At 42.3% G+C, this 22,052-nt stretch overlaps 1 protein-coding gene across 3 annotated transcripts in view; it reads left to right on the top strand.

The window, feature by feature from the left end:
- The first annotated feature begins 2,950 nt into the window (after positions 1 to 2,950).
- The window catches only part of TUNAR (TCL1 upstream neural differentiation-associated RNA), a 161,703-nt gene continuing 142,601 nt past the window's right edge, over positions 2,951 to 22,052 (top strand). For 2 of the 3 annotated variants that reach the window (XM_066551297.1, XM_066551296.1), the window contains exon 1: positions 2,964 to 3,310. The gene's annotated coding sequence lies outside the window, so the exon portion shown is untranslated. Of the gene's footprint in view, positions 3,311 to 22,052 lie in introns of all 3 variants that reach the window. The other variant, XM_066551301.1, reaches the window with a different exon arrangement.

Below are 22,052 nucleotides of genomic sequence, written 5' to 3' on the forward strand. Positions count from 1 at the left end.
CCTGCTGAGAGCTTACAGGGAGATACTTGGGAATGCATGTAAACTTATTTGGGATTGTTATTCTATCATAGGGTTTCAGTATGAGCATTTGCCAAACTGGAAACCATTACTGTAATTATTTACATTTTATTCTGAGGATGCCCTTGCTGTTGCTGCTGTGCTAAAAGGCTGACAGGAGTGGACCAACCTATCCACCAGATCATTCATTAAGATAATCTTTTGTATTTGCTAGCACTTCATACCTCTGATATGAAACAAGATGCTTTGGTTTAAGGAAATGAGATTGTTCATATTCCAAAGTTTGATCTACTGTCTTAAACCTTCACCAAAGTGGGGTGTAAGATTTCTTTGCTCTTCTTGAGCTGGTCCTGTTAAGGAGCAGAAGGAAACAGGTTGCAAACACGTGCTATTGTGCTGCTAATTCTGTGTTGGGAGCATTAAAATCAATTACCACAAAAGTTGTTTTCCTGAGAAAACAGCTGTTAACAGCTCAGGGCACATTAACGGCACAGCAAGTGTGACACAGCAAGTGTTTTTCTCAGCCCCAATGACTTGCCTTAATTTTGCTACCAAATGTTTGGACATGGTCATTATTCTTCATTGCTTGTCTGCTCTGGAAAAATAACTTTATACCATCTAAATGCCCTGAAATACTTAAGTGCCTTTATTTTAGGTCTGACAAACATGTAGGCTTATTTTCATGTTCTCACTGAGTTCTCTGGTTCTCTAAAAAGTAGGCTAGAAATCTTTGGCAGGAGTTTTCTGGGAGTCTATCAATACTAACAAAGTGCATGGAAAACAACCAAGCTTGAGAACATGAAATCGAAGAATTGTAGCAAAGATAATCTCTCCTGAGCTGTCACCAAGAATCCCAGCAAGACCCTGGCAGTGCCTGCCTCTAAGAAGGGCAATATTAAAAAGCAGAGCTGGCAGCCTGATCAATAAATCCCTGTCCAATCTGATTTGCATGTCCCTTCTGCAGAAACCAGATCTTCTTACACAGGTTTGTTAAATATCCATATTACAGGACTGTGGAAGAAAAAAACACTCATTAGTTACAAGATAGATGTCACCTGTAAGTTAAGGAATCTGTGAGAAAAGGTGCAAATAAAATAAGGAAAGGTAAAGAGAGTGGAAAGGGTTTGGATTGTTAATGGTGCTGGGTGGTAGGTCAAGCTTGCTTTTTGGCTGAGAGAGTTGAGATGAACACACTGCTCTGTAAAGGGCTGTGGTTCATCCTCTGGTTTTGGATTTTCCTTTGGGATGCTGCTTGTTTCATTTAATAGCTCTGTCAAAGCAGTGCTGTCTCTGATGTGACCTGATCATGGCCTTGCTGATTTAACTACTTGAGGCCTTCCCTGGAGTCTCCCAGGGAAAGCAGGTTTTAGTTACGCAGAAAATAGGACTAAAATGGCTAAGTGGATTCAGGTCTTATTTTCAATGTTTTTTTTCCCAATCATCCAGGTTCTGGTTATGTCTTGTTTTTCTGGAAGTAAGGGAGTAGGCCAGGAGCAAAGGATTTCAGTTAGGAAGACCATGGTATTCCATAAAATCCATGGTAGTGATAGGGTGTAACTGAGATGAATGCACAGTGCTGTATGTAATCAACAAGCATTTGTATCTTCCCAGTTTTGAGGATCACATCTTAATTGGACCATAGAAATGCTGGCAAAAGAGCAGGCTGCTGGCTTATACTCCCCTTTCAAGAAGAAACAAAACCCTTTAAGGTGCAGGTGGGTGATGGTTTATAATTACCTAAGAAGAATCCAAAGGCCAAGTTCAATATGAATTTTAAAACAACTTGGCCACTAAAAGATGCTAATTTAGCAAAAAACAAGGAAAATTATTTTTTTTCTTTTCATTGTTGCAACAGTTTTCTATAAAAAGCCACGAGACTGTTCCTGCACAGGTGCAGGCATCTATATCTGTATTTGTAGTTACATATTGTCCCTCCTAACTTAAAACTTGCATGAGGGACCCACTTAGAATCTTTTAAAGGTGAGCTTCTGTAAAATTTTGCCAGGAATTTAACAGTAAATTAAGTTAAAAGGGGCTTTGGATGAGTATTGAATTAAAAAAAAAATCATTGACCTAAACTTTTTTGGCTTATATAAGCACAGCCTTCAAAGCATGAAGGATTTTATGTACAATTTAGCCTCAAAACACTGAAACAAATCTTCACTTTGCAGACTAATGAAAACTGAAATACAAAATTTATTTGTTAATTGTATGATAATAGAGAGAATAAAGTTTTGGAGCCTTTAGTCTTAAACCTATGATCACATGCTTTTACAGGGTGCATCTCAACAAGCATTTTAGAGATTTCAAATACACACTACAAGGAGTATCTTTGAAATACTACTTGTCAGACAGGCTTTCCCCATTGAATGGTAATACTTTGAAATCTACAATTTCTACTCTTTTCCATAATTTCACTTGTCTAAATTCTAAACAGCTCTTCAAGCAAATTTTTTTCCTTGAAGAAAGTATAGGCATTCTCTGAGAAGCAGCACATGATGTGCTCCATGAAGACTGGATACATATTTAAACCTTCACAGCTCAGGAAAAGAGCAGATTTAGGGCTGGTATTCAAGAATGCTTTGTACTGCTGATTAAAAAAAAATACACATTCTAGTATTCTTCAGTATTCCATTTATTTACTCATCCATCTGTGATACTTCACGAGAGACAAGCAATAGGATGTGAAAGGAAACAATTGCAAAAATATTGATAGTGTCTGACAATAAACGGAACACGCTGGTGGCAGAGAAAAGCTGCGGAGGGTCTTCCCGGGGAGATGCTCCGGGGCGAGCTGCCGGCAGCCGGGCACCCAGGAGATGGTGCTGTTGGACCGGGGAAGCGGCACAGCCCTGACCCAGAAGCATCTTTCAATGCGGTCCTCCCTGTTTTCCATCTGTGTTGCATTTTAATCTTTGGGGTGCTCGTTCTCTTTGGGAGAAGCCGGTGTCGGTGTCACCCACCCAGGCGCGCACGGTGATGTCGCTCCCAGCCCTCGCTGGAGATGCCGGCCGTGCTTGAAGGCGATGCTGCTCGCCGGGACTGCGAGATGGTAACGCCGGGGCGGGGAGCAGCTCCACAGCTCGCTGCCCTCCCCGGAGCCACCGCCTGAGCAGCGCTGTGCCCCAGCCGGGCTCCCGCAGCCTCTCGTGGGGAGCAGCGCGCCCGCTCCGGGGGCTCCTGGGGGACCCGCCGCCTTCCCTGCCGCCTTCCCTGCCGCCTTCCCGCCGGTTCCCTGCGCCATCCCCGGGGAAGGCGGCCCGAGGTCCCGCACACGTGCCCGCTCGCCAAGGTAAGCGCCAGGCGGCTCCGCGGGGCTCGGGGCGCGCAGCCCCCGGGCAGCCCCGGCCGTGCCCGGCACTCGGACACCGCCTCCCGCCCGGGCACCTGTGGGCCCTGCGAGCACCGAGGCTGAGGGCGGATCAGGGTGGGAAGATCGAAGGTGGCAAAGGGGAATTTGGGGTTCTTTCGGTTTCTCGGCAGAGCAGGGGGTCAGAGGGTTGTGGTGACATTTTCTTGTCGATTTAATGTTTTGTTAGCATCCTCTCGTCTCATTTGGTTCCGAGGCTTCAAACCTGGGCAGGAAAGATCAGCAGGAACTGGAACAGGTTTGTGGATGCCCTGGGAGTAGCTGTAGCAACATGAGGTCACCAGACTGGGGACTTGAGGAATATTTAATGGAAGGGAACGTCAAAGGCCTTTCCCCAGTTGCAGGAGCGCTTCTGTCTCTGAGTATGTCTGCATGTGTAACCAGGCAGTGACCAGGGTTTTAAATGTAATATAAAGGTAACTCCCCACTTCAGCCTGAGGTGTTTTTTACCTGAATGGGTATAACCAAAATCAAATCTTTCTACATGCAGGCAGAGAGGCCAAAAGCAAACCTCCTGCAGGTGTCTGGGTGGGTTACAAGGCCTCCCTAATTGGAGCCACCCCTGTTCTGTGAGTGAGCCATTTTGAGTTTGTGGCACCCATTGCTCTGTGGCTGAAGTGAGCATGGCCAGGGGTGGAGGTGAACTGGTTGGTGAGGACAGAGCCATCAGAGAGAGGTTGGCCAAACCTCCTTTGGAGTAGAACCACTGGGGAGGCCAGTGGTGTAAGGACTTGAGGATGCAGTCTGTTGTGCTGCATTTCAGTCCTTTCTTTCTAAACCATTAACAGCAATTCAATAGCCAGTGGTAGGATTCCATTTTTTTTTTCTTAACAATGAAGGATTTAAAGCTCAGCTGACATTTTGTGGGGGCTTTTGCTACATGAGTAATGATTTGGCATGAGCTAGTTAGGGAAGCAGTCTGCTGTCCAGCCATGTTTAGGTGTGTCAGCAGAAGGAAACCAGAAGAAAATACTAAAGAACAGCAATTCAGGAAGGGGTTTAACAAGCCTAAAGCAAGCCTGTTCAAATTCCTTTGCTTTTCATGTGAACTTGAGGTACAGTTCAGCTCACTCTGCCAAATTGTCAAGTTTTCAGGCAGGAGCTGGATGTTCCTTGGGCCTGAGGAGTGAGTGCTCTGAGCAGGAGATGGCTCAGGGCTCAGGCCACAGCTTTAACATCATCCCCAACACCTCTGTCTCAGAAAGATAAGCTCTTCCTGCATATTGAAGAGGAGTCTCAGCAGGCATCAGACAGTAATTTACACACTTTGTTTTAGGGACCATTTTGCACTGAGCACATGGATGAAATGAAGGGCTTAGGATCAGCACACTGACTCAAACATGGGAGACCTCTCTGCTCTGAGACCCCAGAGCACCAAGCTGGAGTGCCAGGCCTCCTTTCAGCCCAGCAGCTTTGCAATTCTCTCTGAGCCAGGAGCCCTGTCCCGACAAGTGGAGGGGTGTGCTCTCTTCCCCCCTAGTTCCCTGCCAGGTGGCTTCATTTGAGATGGGCAATGATGGCTCAACCTCCCTGCCGTGCAGCCTTTCCAAGTCTGGAAGGAAGTACTCCAATCACTGTTGCAGAAAAGCAGTTTCCAACACCATCTTGCTCCTGGTATACATTATACACCCCAGGTTTGCCAGGTACTGTCCAATTACTGCCTTTGGAAAGTATTAAAAAAGGCTAGGTGCCTGTTTTCCCAGCTTGGGCCAGAGCCATAAGTCAGTTTGAAATTTCAGATCAAAATGCCACCATTTTTAGGTGCCTACGTCCTGATATCCTGATTTTTGGTTCTTAATCAATATGCAGGAAGGAATTAAGACAAGATTGCATCTGTAGCTGCTAGCAGACATATTAATGTAATACAGTCCTGTAGCTTAGTGGGAAATAAATATAAAAGAGTGTCTGAAATTTCAGAGCATCTGGGTTCTGGTTGTCTTGAGAGGATTTGTCACAAAAGCTCCTGAGGGAAGAGTAGAGGAAGATGCCATGAATTCCACTTAAGAACAATAATAGAGTCTGGAGGGCATGTATGTTGCCAACAACAGTAATACTGGGCAAACAAAGAGGAAATCAGTACAACTGAGTGTCAGGGAACGCTTCCAAATCTGAAAATCTAACCTTAGCTTTCCAATACATTGGTTTATTAATAAGTGTAAAGACTAGATGAAAGGGAAATAAAAAGGAAGTATGGTGCACTGCAAAATACTAGAGTTATAAAATAAGAGTGCTTCAGGTGTGTCAGTCAGAAGAGTTGGAATAATTAACTGCTGGTTCAGAAACTGGATCACCGAAAATTAAAGGCAGAAATTAAAGAAGATAAGGACATTGCTGAGAATCTAAATGATTTGTTTGCAGCACTCTTCAGCACAGAGAATATCAGAGTGATACCTACTGGGACTTGCTCCTTTCTGGTAATCAAGATGTGTCAGAAGGAAGAGCTGGAACAAATCGATAATTTAAAAAGCAGCAAATCATCAGCTCCAGATGGTATATTGAAAAGTTTTGAAGGAGCTTAGTATGAAATAGCTGATCTGCAGCAAAAATATGCCTTCCTTAATTAAAACCAGCTATTTTGCTGGAGAAGTGGAAGGTAACAGTTGTACCCAGAGTTGAAAACAGGATTGAGATAATTTGAGAAAGCACACACTCTCTATACCGAGATATACACTTCTGTTTTATAAGCTGGTTGAAGACAGAATATAAAGTAGGGGGAAAAAAAAAAGAAAAAGGATAGTATCCAAAGAGCAAAGTTTCTGCAGGAAAGAGTCATGCCTCTTCATTAATCTGTTTTAACTCCAGAAGGGACACACTCATAGTGGGCAAATAAGAAGGAACCACTGTAATTTAGATAAACCTCAAAGGACCTTTGACTTAGGCAGGATACTGTGAAACAAAGAGAGGGGAGCTTGCTGCAAATCTCTTGTCTGATGAGACTGTGCTGGGCTGCATGTCCAAAGGAGCCCAGACCACCCTTGACATCTCCATGCTGCATCAGGCCTGTGACTTGTTCCTGCTCTGTGACAGTGACATCCCACCCCTGTGATGCCAAATCCTGCTTTCAGCTGTCCTGGGAGGTGAGAAACCAATGAGGGGATGAGTGGCCCCTTTTCAGCCTATGAGAAAGCTGAGCAGAGGTTGTTTCTGTGTGTCTGTCAGGCTCATGGGTCTGAAAAGGTGAACACTGGTGAGAAAGGTTACACACTGCTTCTAAATTTTAAGTCCTACAGAGCATGGAGAGGTTGCTGTGGGGAACTGCAGGGGGCCAGCAGCTAGGAGCTGAGGAGCATCAGTGCCAGCTGTGGTGGGAAGCTCCTCCTGTGGGTAGCACCAAGGTAGCATCTTTGTGGTGAAGGCATTCATGGGGAAAGAAAAATATGAACAAAAAATGTAACCCTCCAAACTGTTAGGTAAAGGCAGGGGCTGGCTGGCTGTATGCTTTTTACTACTGTCACTCACTAGAAGCAGGTCTAGTAATATTAAAAAAAAATTAAAGAAGTAATTTGGTTATAGCAAAGTGGAAAATGAATACAACAAAACATCTAATTTCAGAAGAGGAAATGAGGGAATGTGTTAATTTTCCCTCCCAATGCTATGTGTGAATTAATTAGATACAATATCAATGTCAACATTGTTTAACAAAAACCATGTATGTTTATAGAGAATACTCTGGATGCACTGAGAGGAAAATCCATGCCTTTTCCCTTAGAGGGAATCCATAATAATCTATACCTTTACCCTTAAAAACATAGTTTTTTCCTATTTTAATTTTATGCAAATTGGGACCATTTTTGGACTCCTTGTTGTGTTCTTTATTCCCACATCCTGCTTCAAAGATATTTCCCTGCTTCTGTTCTGTCAGTGAAGGTTGACAAACTGACCGTGTCACCATGAAAAAAATTTCAGTAGGATTTTGTGCAATAGCTTAAAAACCCCAAACAACCAACCACCAAATCTTTAACAAGTATTTCGTCTTCAGAACCTTTGTTAATACAAATGTACAGTTTTCATCGACTTCTTTGCTCTTTTAAGCAGACATCAGAACTACTACCTCCTTCTTTCTCATTTGTTTTTGCCTGTCAGCCCTTCTCTATTTCTTCTGATCTTTTCTATGTATTCTTCCCTCAGTCCTAGGGTCTTCCCTTCCTTGCCTCACTCTCACAGGTGTGTGATGCTGCTGTTGCTCCTCTTCTTCTGTACCTGCTCCTGCCTCCTCACAGCCTTGTCAGCTCACAGCTGTACCAGCTCTGGTGCCCAGCCAGAGTCAATTATGCCAGCAGAACTAATTAGAAGGCACAAGATGCTGTGCCTCATTCTTGAGATTTGTACAGCTCACCATCTCAGTGTGCTCTGCTGATTAGGAAATACTGATTTATAGTAACAAAAAATATAACAAAAAAAATTTAGAGGCTTCTGGAATAACCCTGCTGTTTTTCTCTTTGGCCTGTTCTGTGCAATTATTTTTTGTATTAATAACCTCTAGTATATAGCACTTGAGGATTTCTCTGGGTATTTGGTGGGGAACAGCATCAGCCAGGAAATGCCTGGAGAAGTGCTGTTTTTATGGATGATAAACTAGGCTGTAGATTTTAGAAAGACTGTGTTTTGCCTTTTCCTTTAAATTTTCTTATGCAGTCACATAAGGGAGGAAAGGATGGTGCAGAGGTGCCCAGGACACTTTTAAATTAGCTAATTTAGATGCAAAGTCAGTTTTGCCACGGCAGCATGGAGCAGAGCAGCATGGCTGATTCACTCAGCTCCCCAGCAGTCCCGAGGGTCCCACTGCTCAGCCTTTTCAATGCTCTTTTCTGCAAGAAAATCTCCCCTCTGTGATGCCATGGGATGCTGTGGCTCATGTCATCACACAGTAATTCAGCTGCTTGATGTGACAGTTTGCTGATTTACAGGCTTGTGGGCTTTTCCAGATGCAAGATCCACAGTAGAGTTGAATGGCTAATCCTTCAGGGTCAGTAGGTTTGGGTCCTTTCTTCCCATTTATGAAAACACCCATAACTGTCAAAGCTCAAGAGAACTAAGACCCTACAAAAAACCTGAGCCACTTGCCCATCAATGCCATCAGCAAATGCTTCTTTGAGCTGGTTTTCATGTCTCAGACTCAGACCAACATGCAGTGATCTTGTTATTTCTACATCAGCAGAATAGCAGACAGCTCTGACATTTTTTCCTTCACCCAAAACTACTTTGGGCTAGATAAAACAATAAGATCTCAGTGATGGTTGCCCAGAGCAGTTCTCAAAACCACTTTATTCATCATTAAGACAAAGAAAATTGTGCTCAGTCTCAGGAGTATGGAGTAGGAAATAGAGATTATAGATACAGTCTTGGGGAAAAGCTTTGTGTTAATTATTGTTAATGTCTTGTGAACTCCTCTAAGATGTCCAAGTTGTAACTGTTCATCTGGGCTCCACCTAGCAGAAAAATGCCTACAAGTTTCCAGATCATCCTGCCAGCATAAGGCAAATTCTAACTATACAGTTTGTAGTTACTTTTTTTCTTCCTGTCCCCTTCCCCCAAGGCTAAAGGGTCTTCAGTCTGCTGGAAAAGTTGTTTTTAATTTTTTACCTCACAAAAAAAGCTGTAATAGGAGAGTGTGACTTCAAATCTCATGTTGAGGAGAATTTACTATATAGTCTTCTGTTTGGAGAAGCCAAAGTTAAAAGAAAATTAAATCAAATTTTTCTCAGAAGAGGGATATCATTTTGTCTGGTCAGCTATTGTGAGTTTGTTTTCCTGAACTGCTGAGTTCAGCTGGAACTTTAGGTGCTTGGTCTCTTTGAAAATCAGGCCTGGGGCTTCCAAATCCAGGCAAAGGGCCATGGTGGTTTATATAGCACCTGGCACAGAGGATGAAATACAGCCTCTCTCTTTCAGAGGGATCTTCTTACTGCAAGGTCTTCAGGGACTGTGAGTACTGAGCCCTGGCTGTTTAAAGTCCTTTCTGCTTTGAGGTATTCCACCAGGGAGTGCAGTCTCCAAATTCAGCACAAAATGAGCAGTCCCAAATAGGCCACTGCTTCTGAGCCCCCTCTAGATGATTATCTGGCACTATGGTTTTTCTTGTGGAGATCATAAGGAGTGCATGATGAAGCCCTACAACATATTTTCTAAAGAGTACTGGGAGCTGGTATCCTGACAATATGACAGGAACCTCTCATAGATAAACCTTGAGGTTTATTAGGTAACCAAATCCGTGTTTCACTGTAGTGTAGTGGGGTTAATACTTCATTCTGTTCACTGTCTTGCTTTGGTTGGAATTTCAAATGTTAAATCTCATTTGACTGCTGTAATTTTAACTCCTGGTTTTTAAATGTCTGCTTCTAGTTGACCATTCTATGTTGCCATCTTGCTTTTTTGATTTGGATGTGTCCATTTAGATCTTCTGGAAACAAGTTCACTCTATTCTGGCATGGAGAACTTTCCCAGCGAGTCCCAGAGATTGATTTTGGGAGACTTACTTGACATTGAGATCACATCCTGGAGGATGGTGGTGTTGAACTATAATTGGTTTCTCAGAGTTGATTTTCTCCTCTTATTAGCTCACAGAGCAGATGAGCGATTCACTCACTTAACTCTAGATTGGTTCATGAGATTGAAGAGCCTGTCCTTGCACTCATATTTTAAATATCTCCTGCCATTTCTTTATAAACAGCCAGTTGAATGATACTGAGTTTGAACCCAAAGTACTTATTTTCTTTACCACATTGAAGCACAGCTCAGAGCATCCAGAGTCTGGTGTAGCTGTTGAGAAAATACACTGCTCCAAACATGCTGCCTTTGTTGATATGGCCCACTGGAGCTCAGCAAATGTGCATTACCTTTATTACCATGATAACACAAGTCCATATGCTTTCTGATGAAATCCAAAGAGGCATTTACATTTCTCTTCTGCTTGTAATTAGGGTAGAGCAGACAGGAGGAGACCCTGACCTTTCATATCAGTTTGTACAGGGGCTGTGGTCATGATGCCAGAGCAGGAATTGTGAGACTCTTTAAGCTTTGTTAATGACTCTGCTGGAGATGCTTTCTCCAGGGCTCAGGTTCTGCTCCCCTTTTATCAATGACTTAACCTAATTTTTTTAAACAATGAGCTAACACTAATTAACCACAGAGCAGGGTTTGTCCTCAAGCCTGTTTCTGCAGTGCCAGTGCCAAGTGACCAGAGACACTGGGTTTGCTTGTGCTGTCTGTGTGTCATCCTTGGGAAAATGGGGAGCAGGTGGTGGGATACACATGCTGAAAAGCACTTTGCTGTGGTGCTGCTATGTCCCAACCTGGATAGGTTTTAACAGGATTTAGGCAAACACTGACATCTGCATGGAGTTGTCTACATGTGAAATGGCTGCCTGTGCTTGGTTTGTCAGTCCTGCCAGAGTGGTCCAGAGAGGTGTCCAAGCATCAGAGGCTCAGTTCAGTTTCTTAAACCTGTCTGGTGCCATTTGAGATGCCATGGAGTAGGTTGAACATCCCCAGAGAGCTGCAGATTTAGCACAGGACTTTTGCTGTCCTGGAAGCTGCAGGCCATAGCAGACACCTGCACACAGTCAGACCTAGTTGTCTGCTTGAGGGCAGGCTGAAATGCTCTCCAGGATCTGCTCACTGTATCAGCAAACTCTGCCAGAGATTTCAACCTGCACCCAGCACTCACATGTAGACAACTGGATGGAAGCACCTTCACCTCCAGCTGCATCCAGTCCCTTATGGCTGAAGATACAGGTCTGGCTCCCAGAGACGTTTGGAGTTAAATATGTAGGTAAGCAGCTCCAGAGGGCAAGGGATTCAGCTTATTTTAATAGCTGCTATAGGAGCAAAATAAGTGCCCTCTGAAAATGCCTTCCATCAAGCTGGCTGCAGAGGGACACTAGGCATGCAGCTGTTTAGTTTTCAGGTTAAGAAAGTGAAAAGCATCCCACTTTTAGATGAGATGTAATCCTGTTAACTCCACTGACCCAGAAACAGTTTTCTCCAGTTACCTGCAGGAGAGGCCATATGGGAGACACAGTAATGATATTCTGAAACTCAGGAGCATCCTGAATATTTCTGAACTTTGCAAAATGATGTTGACTTAGAGATAGTTGAGTTGGAACTGAGTCATGCACAAGCTATAAACTTACTGTTTTTTCCTTTTTCCAGATAACATTTTGCACCTTTGCAGCCCAAAAGATCGTTGGAAATGAGCATAGCTTCTCACTCTATTTCCCTGTGCAATTTGAGTCTTCACCACCTGGGTGGTGTTTTCTTACCCCTTTCTCATATTTTCGTTCTTTTTGAAAGATGAAAAGACCACAGTTTCACTTGGATTGTTCTGGGAGGCATACAAGCCATGATGGCTGCTGTGGGATTGATTGGAGAAGTTTAGTGTGGGAGTAATGACATTTTCAAATTAAGGCTGGCTGACCCAGATGCTCTTTATAGAGGTATCTCATTTAGAAGCTTAAGTGAATTATATGGCCAAAGTTTTAAAAGGAGATGTGAGGGGAAAAACTGGGACAACTAAAAAAGTGCAGCAACAGTGGAAGTCTGAGAAGTGCAATAGGCTCTGTATAAATCCACAATTCATCACCCTGGGGACATTTGAAAGTGGAAGTAATTGTAGAAAAGTAAAAGGTAAGTCTTCAATGGATGTTGACTAAGTTAATTCCAGTGGGATTAATTTTACTTACATCAATGAGAATCCAGCTCTCACCAGTGTGGGTTGATGACTCTGGTGAGAAGGTAATAGTGTCAACTTGCTATATCATTAAACAATATTATTTTGTCTCTATAATTGTCCAAAATCTCATATTTTGCAGCTGTTCTGATTATAATTAGCTTTTTGTCTGTATCTAGATGGTGTGAATGACTGAAACTTTGAACAGAGTTCACTTATTTATTCTTGATTTCCATATGGAAAAATGCACATTTATATATCAAGTAGAGTCCATAGAGGTATTGGGATGAAAGAGCTAAGCAGATCTTGGCAGTGAGCAGTTTCCTCATGATCACTATCCTGTGCTTAGATCCCTGCAGCGGGGCATGTGTATTTGTTTGGACTTCTAAGGAGATCAAGCAGCAAAAGGACACTGACATCTTTCATGTGGTGCCTTGTTGATAAAGATCCTAAATGACCTTACAATGTGTAGAGAGGGTCAAAACAAATGTGATGCCAGGAACAGTTCCAGGGTGCTGCATTCCAGCACGGGCAGGGGGTTTGCACAGGAGCCCTGGGGCAAAAGCAGGAACAGAGTTGAGATCTCGTCTCTCCACAAAGACAGGGCTCCCTAAGGCAGTCACCCACACACTCCAGGTTTCCCTTCCCACGTGCTGGCTGCAGCAGTCAGGAGTGCTGCATGAAGCTATCACTGCTCTGTGCAAACAAACTGCAGTGCCATCGCTACTCGATCTGCTGGGCCTGGGGCACCACTGCAGCATGAGGCCGGAAGGGAACTCCGCTCCACTGGGGCCAGCCAGATGCTGCACTCACATTCCTTTGAGGAATCCTCTCCTGTTGGATGCCATGTGCTCCTGGGAGAGGCCCTGGCGCCCTGTGGTCAGCCATACCTCGAGAGGGACCCAGCTGTGTTCCCTGTCTCTCATTGTCGTGCCCTGGAGCTTGGAACAGAGCAGGGATTATTTTGCTGGATGAATGGTACCCAGTGTTCTTGGGGGAAATACCTGGGAGGGTGTCCCATCCTAGGGAAGCTGCTGAAGGCAAATGACCAGAGGAAGGGGACAGGGATACTTTTGGCATCCTGGAGTGGGAGGTCACTTAAACAGGTTTTGCAATGTAATTGAAAGTGGGATACTTCAAGTGAATTCCTCCATCCATGTGCCTCCCTCAGCTCAGCTCTCTGTACTTCTTTCTTTTTTGAACCAGCAACAACATCACTTGCAAATTTTCATAGGCAAAATTTGATTAAAATAACCAGAAATCAAGGACCTCTGCCTTCACATCCACTTCTACTGATTCTTGTGATTGTTGGAGTTGATTTTTACCCTCCCTTTGCTCCTCCAGATGCTGTCACAGCTTTAATACATCAGTGCAAAGCTTAGGCAAGCTCACCAGTCAGTAATCCTGCCTCGGGGCAGCAGGTGCCTCAGCAGGTGTTATTTGCTGGAAGGAGAGATTTCACTTGGGCTAGGCTGATGGGAAGAACAGCTGATGTTGGCAGGGGGACTGGAGGAAAGTGATGGTCCCATGCACATTGGGGTTGGCTAATGCAGTCAGTAGAAAATGTCCCTCTTTTGGAATCCATCTTGTAAGTGAACCCACCTTCACTATTAGTTTGGATCATGACAGGAAAAGAAACTCCTATATAGAAGACACTTCTTGTCCTTTGCTTATGTAAGTCAGAGCTATGGCTTCTGGGCTCTCACTGAATGCCTCCTTTCTCTGTACTTTTCCAGCTCATTTGATACAGTTTTGAATTGTGGGTTGTTAGAGGTTTTTTTAAGGTTTTTTAAAAAAAGATATATTAATTACACAAATGCTTGGTGGAGAGCAATGCTCATGTCAAAAGGTTTAAGCTTTGGGTTTAATTTGGATGAATGCCTGAAATTTAGCTCTGAACCAGTGACAGTCTTTGAATTTATAAATAATAATATCCACCTGAGATTCTGGTCCAAAGCAAGAGCAAGACTTTTATTCTGTTCAGGTTCCTCATCTCTGCTTATCACTATAGCAAATTAGGCCTTTTCAGACAAGCAACAAGTGGTATGACTAACAACCTTGTAGGGCTCATTCTTTCTTCCCAGCAGCTGCAGTAAGAACAGCCAAGGCCTGGCCATTCCAGCCAAGTATTTAAAAATATATATCTATTTTTGAGGACTCTTGAAAATTTTAATACAAGTTATTTTTGTTTGGGAGTTTGTCTGCTCTTGTCTGACCCACATTAACCAAGTAGAGGGAACAGGTTCAGGATCCTTCCCATTCCCCAAAACCACAGGATGAGTGAGAGTCTATAACAAGTATTTAACCACAGAAGTCAGTGCCTGGGAAGAAAGTGATCAAATAAGATAAATTGGAGTGATAAATCAGCTGAAGGCATGACAATAGGATAGGAATAACACTTTAGTTATGATAAAATTGTAGAAGTTAAAATGTTCATGCATTTAGAAATTAGGAATTTATGTTTTCTTGCTGTCTTGAATAGGATTTAGAAATGACATTGAACAGGTAAGTGAAATCTGGATTTAGGATTTTGTATAAAATAAAATTAGGTAACTCAGCAGGGATTTTTTCTGACTAATTGGTGGGACTGTGGGTAGAAATGTCTGTGGTATTGTGTGCTGTGTAAGCAAGCACGTCTCCTTACTGCACTTGCTCTTCCCCGAAATTGTGTTTGCTGATTCCTGTTCCAACACAGATAAAGTCATGGTGCAATCTCTTGGTAACAGGAGGTCTGGGTGGACTTGGGAATTCTCACTTTATGGTAGAGTCAGAAATATCACCAAGGCAGGGCATTTTTTGCTATTTGGAGGATTCTGTTTCCAGTGTAAAGAAAGACAGGACAGGCACAATGTCTGTTTGTGCCTCCATCACACTTGGTGTGAGCACAGGGCTGTAATCTGCAGGATCTCTACTTTCACCTGCTAAAGGTGAGCAGAATGGGGAGCTTCTCTTCTTAACCACCCATGATTGAATACTGCTAGTATTTAATACTTGTGTTGAATCTCAGATAATTGCTAAAGTGCTGAACTGCTGTCTCAACTTATCCACATGCAATTAATAATATTGATCACCCTACAATGACCTTGAGAGTTAATAACTCTTTTTTCTCTTAGTTTCCCTTGATGAATGGTGTTTTCTACATGCCAACTTATACTTTTGTCAAGGTGTCAGATCCTGCAGACACTGAAATGCAAAACCAGTGCCTTCTGCAATATTGTTTTCTTTGGGACCAATAAGAATATTTATGTCTAGGCTGAGAAAAAGAAGTACATTTTTATTTTTACAGGATTTTGCCTGGGGGAAGCCTATACAAGTACCTGTGTAATAGCCAAATTACTTGAAATCTGTGTAGGATACCTGCACAAAGTTTTGAGGCTCCAAAAGTCAGGCTTTACTTTCTCCATCAAATACTTAGGTAGTTCTTTTCTTCATCTAATGATAAAGTGTGTCTGTTTTTCCCAAAAAATCCTTTCCCATATTATGCACTCTGGTGAAGACACAGAGAGATAATTGAGGCAATTTATTTGTCTCTTCTCATTTGGAGAGACCCTTAGAAGTCTTTTTGCTCTGAACATCTTTTTCCTGATTACCTTGAACAAACTGAAGAATTTATTTATGGTTATCTTTTACTAATAGGCTCCCCTGCTTACCTAATCCTCATCTTTCTAGTATGATCTGATAATGAATCAACAGTACTGCTCCTGTTTTGTATGACATTTTTTTCTTAGGCTCCTGCTGCACTATGTGCCTTTTTGCTTGTGCATATCCCTCTGCTGAGATCCCTAACAGAGGGATCAGAACCACTGAAGCCCTGGAAACAGAGAATGTAGCAAAAAAGGTTCTGCTAAAGTCTTTGAAATATTTTTATTCTCTGCTGCAGAGAAAATCAAACAGATCTGGAATGTGTGAAGTGGCACTCCCTACCCAGAGCTTGGCATCACTGAGGAAAGCTTTGCAGTACTGTATTATCCAAGAGATGTGCAGGGAGGGATGCTGGGGAAAGAAATCTGCCTCTACATTGGTTTTCTCACAGCAGCACTAACACTCAGTGGTGGAGCAGTATGTGGGAATGGTGTGTGATAATCTCACTGCTCCTTCTGCAGAGCAAATGGAGCACATTGTCCCAGAGCAGCCACCACTCAGCACTTTAGCACTGATTTACCTTCCCCACAGACACATATAACTGCCCCCTTCCTTCGGACAGCTGGCATCATCTGAAGACACCTTATCTTTGTAAAAAGCATCTTGACAAACTCTTCAAACACTGCCTCTTCTCTGCATTTGTACTCATTCACCTCTCCCCCCATTACATCCTCAGCTAAAGCAGATTATTGCAAAATCCATTTAAAAAACATAGCAGTTTTATACTGAAAGATATCTAGAGGGCAGCAAATCCAGAGGGAAATCTCATCCTTCAGTGCAAACAAAACTTTCTCTTTTATTTAATTTCTGAAAAATCAAACACAGAGTTACATAATTTTTTTTTTTCTTCTCTCCACAAAGCAGCAAGAATAATAAGGTATCTCTATAAGGTTGAGATATAATCATACCTTGGAAAAAAGCTTTAATTTGATTAAAGCCTTCAGTACTGGGCATAGCCTCTAAGTTCAGGTGTGAGCTATGAAGAAACTGCTTGGCCATCTATAATCCCATCTGAAAGAAAATGTATTTTTAGAGTATTGCTGTGTGACATGGAATGCTCCTGAGTCATTTGTGTATTACTATGCTTGTTGTGAAGGATATATTTAATTTGGTATTAAGATTGTGTTATTGATTGCAATTTCATTCTCCTTCATGTTTGGTTCAAATTGTAGTTGGTCAAACAGCAGCTGGGCTCCATTTAACTGTTGACAATAGAAATCAAGGCTTCTGTGACATCTTGCTTTATTGCATACTGCCTTCTTCAGCACATTTTGACACCCTTTGAGAAGTGTTTCTGCAATTATCCTTCCCAAATTTCATCAGTAAGTGTCGATGTATACAGTAATAGGGATGTTGGAAACCCCTATCTCTTGTCCCTAATGTCTTATGTTTGGCACTTGAGGTTTGGAACTTGGCCATCAAGAAGTTATCAGAATGCTTAAAAAAAAAGGAGAAAGTTTAAAAATAGCTATGCTAATGGTTTGAGGTTTTACTCAATTTTTAAAACTTTTCACCTGAATTATATTATGAAAAATAGCATCTGCATGTTGAAAGATGCAAGTAGAGGCAAATCAGTCCAGGTTTTTGTGGACGCTGTCAGTAACCACAGGCAAAACCAGACAGGCTCCTTTGACCATACTTGAGAGTACCAGTGTCTGATTGTCAGCAGGGACATCTCCCATTCCCCACTTCCTGAAGCTGCAAATTGGGGTTAATGAACTGACCTCTGTTGGTCTGACGTTTACTTTCACATTTACTGGTGAAAAATGTGGTAAGAGAGTTGGTGATTCTTGTGGTCAAGGGGCAACATATTTGCATTGAAATAGGATAGGATGTATACAGGAGAGAAGAGGGTTGGGACTATGTGATGGCTTTTTTTACTGGAGATCATGCCTGAAATTAGAAGGATTTATGTGGTACCTGATAGCATTTATGGCAAAGGCCATACAAGAACACAAGCAATTTCCTGCTAATTGCTTTTCTTATGATGTACAACCCCCTTTCCTGTCTCAGACATGTGGTGATTTTGCACAGCTAGTATTACATCAGCATTGAAATATCAGGGAATTTTTGTCACTAGAACAGTCAGTCATTACTGACTATCCAAAGGGCATCACCTTCCTTGCTACCTCTGCTATCTCTGAGCATCTCTGTGCTTCCTCTGCAGGAAGGAAAGGTTCCCTTTCCTCCTTCATCTTCACTAGACTGTTCCTTTTGGCTGGGGTAATTGCTTATACCGTGGGTGGTTTTCTGAAGCAGCTGCAGGTTGTGAGGTGCTGGTTCACAATGATGCACTGCCAAAGCCAGCTGACCTGCTGCTGTTAAGGGTCACAGAATGGGTAGGCTTGGAAGGGACCTTAAAGGTCATCCAACTCCAACCCCTCTGGCAGGGGGGATCCTGCTGGCCTTCAGGGCTGCATTTAATAGCAATATATGACTGCTTTTTTGTTTGTTTGTTTGGTATTGTGTGTACCCTGCCCTGTGAGTAGTGGCTATATCTGAGCCATGAGAGGTTAAACTCTTCTGGACTCCTTTGGTGTCTCAGAAAACTCTTGCTGCTCTGAGCTTCATAGATGAAATATAAACACCATTTACATCTACTTAAAATCTGAATTGAACTTGAAATTTCTGTTCAGTCCAGTGGTGAATGTAGCTACTGTTAAATTGCTCCATTAAGTATAAAGCAAAGTTTAATCTGCTGTGTTTTACTTTTGTAAAATGCTTCTAAGCACTGGTAATGTTCCTTTTTATTGTGTTCCTTTGACTTTATAGAAAACTGAAAACTTTGTCCCAATTAAAAAAAAAAAGGAAAAAAAAAGGATTAAAATACCCATGGAAGAAACAAGAAGGTTCAAAAAGGAGAGAAGAAAGGAGGAACATTACCTGGAAGAATTAGAGGAACAACACTGGAGCAACTTGCTCTTTTGCCTTTTCCTTTCCAAAGGAAAAGAGTGGTCAAAGAGCTTGGTCAAAGAGCCCCACTAAGCAGATTACCTCAACTACTTGTGGAAAAGACTACAAATGCAATCCAGAAAGGCAATTACTTTTTTTTCCCTTCACTCAGATAGAATTTTTCAGCTGCTAACATGGAGTTAATTGTCTCTTTTTTTTCCCCTCCTTTTTTCTTGTAATGGTCCTTCGCATAGGTTTAGTCATCCTTGAGGGCAGCTGCTCCAAGTATTCAGCAATTGCCAGATGATTACCTCTTTAATGTTTTCACTGAGTACTTTGCTGGTTAACCTCCTTAACTGGAGAGCTGCTTATTGTTATTTATGTCTTGTCAGCACAGAGGTTCATTAAGCATCGGTAAATGACATGTTTTCATATCTGCTGACACCAGGAATGCAATATGATCAATTGCAAATTGACTTCAGTGCAGCAATAGAGTGCCTTTAACACACATCAGTGGATCATTTGTACAAGCAGAGCTCGAATTTTTATGGCTGTTTATGTCTCTCTAATACCCAAGTATAAATTCTCCCAAGCCAAGCGATTCTTAGTAAAACCAAACGCAAAACTCTGTCCAACAAGTGACCGTGTATCCAGGCTGGGTCTCAGCACAGGAAGTTTTTGGATGGCAGGAAGCTGAAAGTGGTGGAAGAGCCCTGATTGCCTCAGCTATGCCAGGAGGCACAGATGGGCTGGGGCATCTCTTGTGAGCCTTCCCTCCCTTCCCCAGCGCTTTCCCTCACTTGTTAGCTTGCACTGGCTCCTTGCCCACACCCCAGGGAAGGTCAGGAGATGGATTTGTTTGTGTGTGATGCCCAAAAGCTGAGCTGATGACACCTCTGTGCCCAGGTGCTGTGGGCCAGGGGATGTCAGTGATGGGGAGTCACGAGTTTCCAGTCTCCCAGGGGCCAGTGGTCTTTCACTGCTCTGCCACTCGTGCTCCTGGCAAGGGAGCTGAGCTCATGGCAGGCTGGGTCCAAAGTGCTGCTTTCTGGTGGTGCTGCAGCAGCAGCTCCTGAGGAAGCTGTCCTGGCTTTTTGTGGCTCAAGCCCTTTGTTAAACTGATCCTTGGGGCCAGAGGGCAGGACCCTGGAATCTGTCCTGCTGCATAGGGTGATGGAGCACCCACTGCAATAGCACTGGCAGGCACTGGGCATCTCTGGGCTTCCAAGGCCTGGGGTAGTGATCTTCCCTACCAGTGCTTGGATGTCCTCTCTAGGATGAGCTATGACCCCATGCCAAAGGCAACTAAACAGTGACTGTAACCCTCCAGGTCGTCCTCTGACCAAAAATGTTCATTCATTTACACTGGGCTGCTTGTGCCTCACTGGAGTACAGGCTCTTCATCTTATTTCCTTCTGACCAAAATTTCTAGGAACTACTGATATTTCTGTAGTTCTGAGACTGCTCTTGCCTGTACCAGTGCACTTGGATTGGAGGATGTCACCTTCACAGACATCTCTGAATTTCTAGACCTCTATCTTTAGAAATTTGTCTCAATGGCAGAGGTGAAATTTTCAACTCTGCAGATCCAGGCAGATTATACAGTAAAGATTTGCCTTCAGAACTAGGAAAAGCATATCGTTATCTTTATTAAAAAAAAAAAACCCAGCAAACAAAACCAAAACCAGCAACAACAAAAAAACCAACCCAAACCCCCCCCCAAAAAAACCAAAAAAGCAAGAAAAAACCCCCCAAACAAACCAACCGACCCAAAACCAACAAAAAACCAAAAAACCCCCCAAAATCCCAACAACAAAAGAACACCATAACCCCAGAAGAAAAAAAAAAAAAAAAAGCTTTTTGAGAAAAGGTTTTCATTTCAAAGCATCATCAGGTTTCAATTTAACAAAACAGTGTAAAATAAAAGAAAACCATGAATGCAGGCAGCAGCCCTGGGAGCATTCAGTGCTGATTTACTATGCCAGGACATATCTCCTGTAGAGTTAGATTATTATTTTTCTCTACTGTTCTGTCACACATTGTTTCACGTCTGAGATTCCTTACTAGTAAATGAGCAAAGGCAGAAAGGGTTTACTCACATTAAATCCATTATTTTATGTACTGGAGAAAAAAAGAAAAAAAAGGCTTGCATTGAAATCTCTTTGGAAAGAAAGTAAGTTCTTACATTGTTTTAATTGGGGTAGCTTTGGCAATTTGAAATCTATATATAAGTCAAAACATTTTGGCATTCATCTGGAGTATCTGACTCAGCTTATGCTTTTCTTCTGTTGGAATATTTGCAATATGCTCATGGCTTTATATGCTGCAATAACTTTCTTGTTTTGTCTTATGAAAATGAAATTAAACTTCAGATTGTCTTTTCTGTACAGGAAAGATAGGAGCTTCTGATCTAATCTGTTTGATTAGTGACCTTCCTGAAGAAAACTGTCATCTTCCTTGTTATACTTATTCTCACTAAATATCCACAACCATATTTGCTCATGGGCTGCTGAAGTAATGCTTGTGTTTGCTCCCTGTTGATTGGAACACGTGAAACAGCCTTATTTTAGCACTATGAATAACAGAATGCTGAATTAATATTATGGCCCCCTAACAAAATTGCTTTGATGTAAGATTTCAATACCCTTATTTTGTTACAGAGCCATAATACTTGTTTAGAATACTCTGTTATTCATGTGCCGAGATGATATTGATGGACATATTAGGAGTCCAGCTATGGAGTTCATGCTGGGGTAGAGTCAGACAAATTAAGGCAAATTTCAGTCCAACTTTAAGACTATAAGGTAGAGCAGATGGCAGAGCTGGTTAGTTCAACCTTTGTTATCAACATGCTGGTTGTCCCTGCACCTTTTTCCTGACTGTTGGTTTTTATCACAGTGCAAGGCCAGATCCTGCCCTGGGGAAATCTGCAGTGTGCTGGCAGCACAGGCTGCAAACTGTGTCTTAATAAGGTGTGTTTTAAAAAAAAGAGCACCCCTTGGTCAGAAAATAGGAATTTTTGTTTAAGGAAAGCAATTATAGACTTGACAAAGGATAGAAAGATGAAGGAAAATGGACTAAGAGAGGTTTGAGTGTCTAAGCACAGTGTGGTGATTCCACTAAAATCTTGATAATTTAACCAAATTCTGCTTGTGCACACAAGTATGAGCAACAATTAAAAGGAAAGAAGAAAGAAAGAAAGAACAACTGCTCTGTGTGTCTTCATAAAATTTACATGGAGCCATAGTAAATAAAACATGGTATGCACTAGGCCAGTAATAACCAAACAATTTGATATCATGTGAAGTTTTACCATTTCTCTTTCATTTCTTAAAATCAATTAAAATGTAATTTTATTTTGATAATATTGAAAAATAATTTATAGAGAACTATAGCTCTGGATGATGATGCCCACTAATAACAAAATGCAAGAAAACAAGATCCCAGAGTTCTTCAGAATGA

The sequence above is a fragment of the Molothrus aeneus genome, chromosome 6 (assembly GCF_037042795.1).
Source record: "Molothrus aeneus isolate 106 chromosome 6, BPBGC_Maene_1.0, whole genome shotgun sequence".
In the NCBI taxonomy this organism is placed as follows: domain Eukaryota; kingdom Metazoa; phylum Chordata; class Aves; order Passeriformes; family Icteridae; genus Molothrus; species Molothrus aeneus.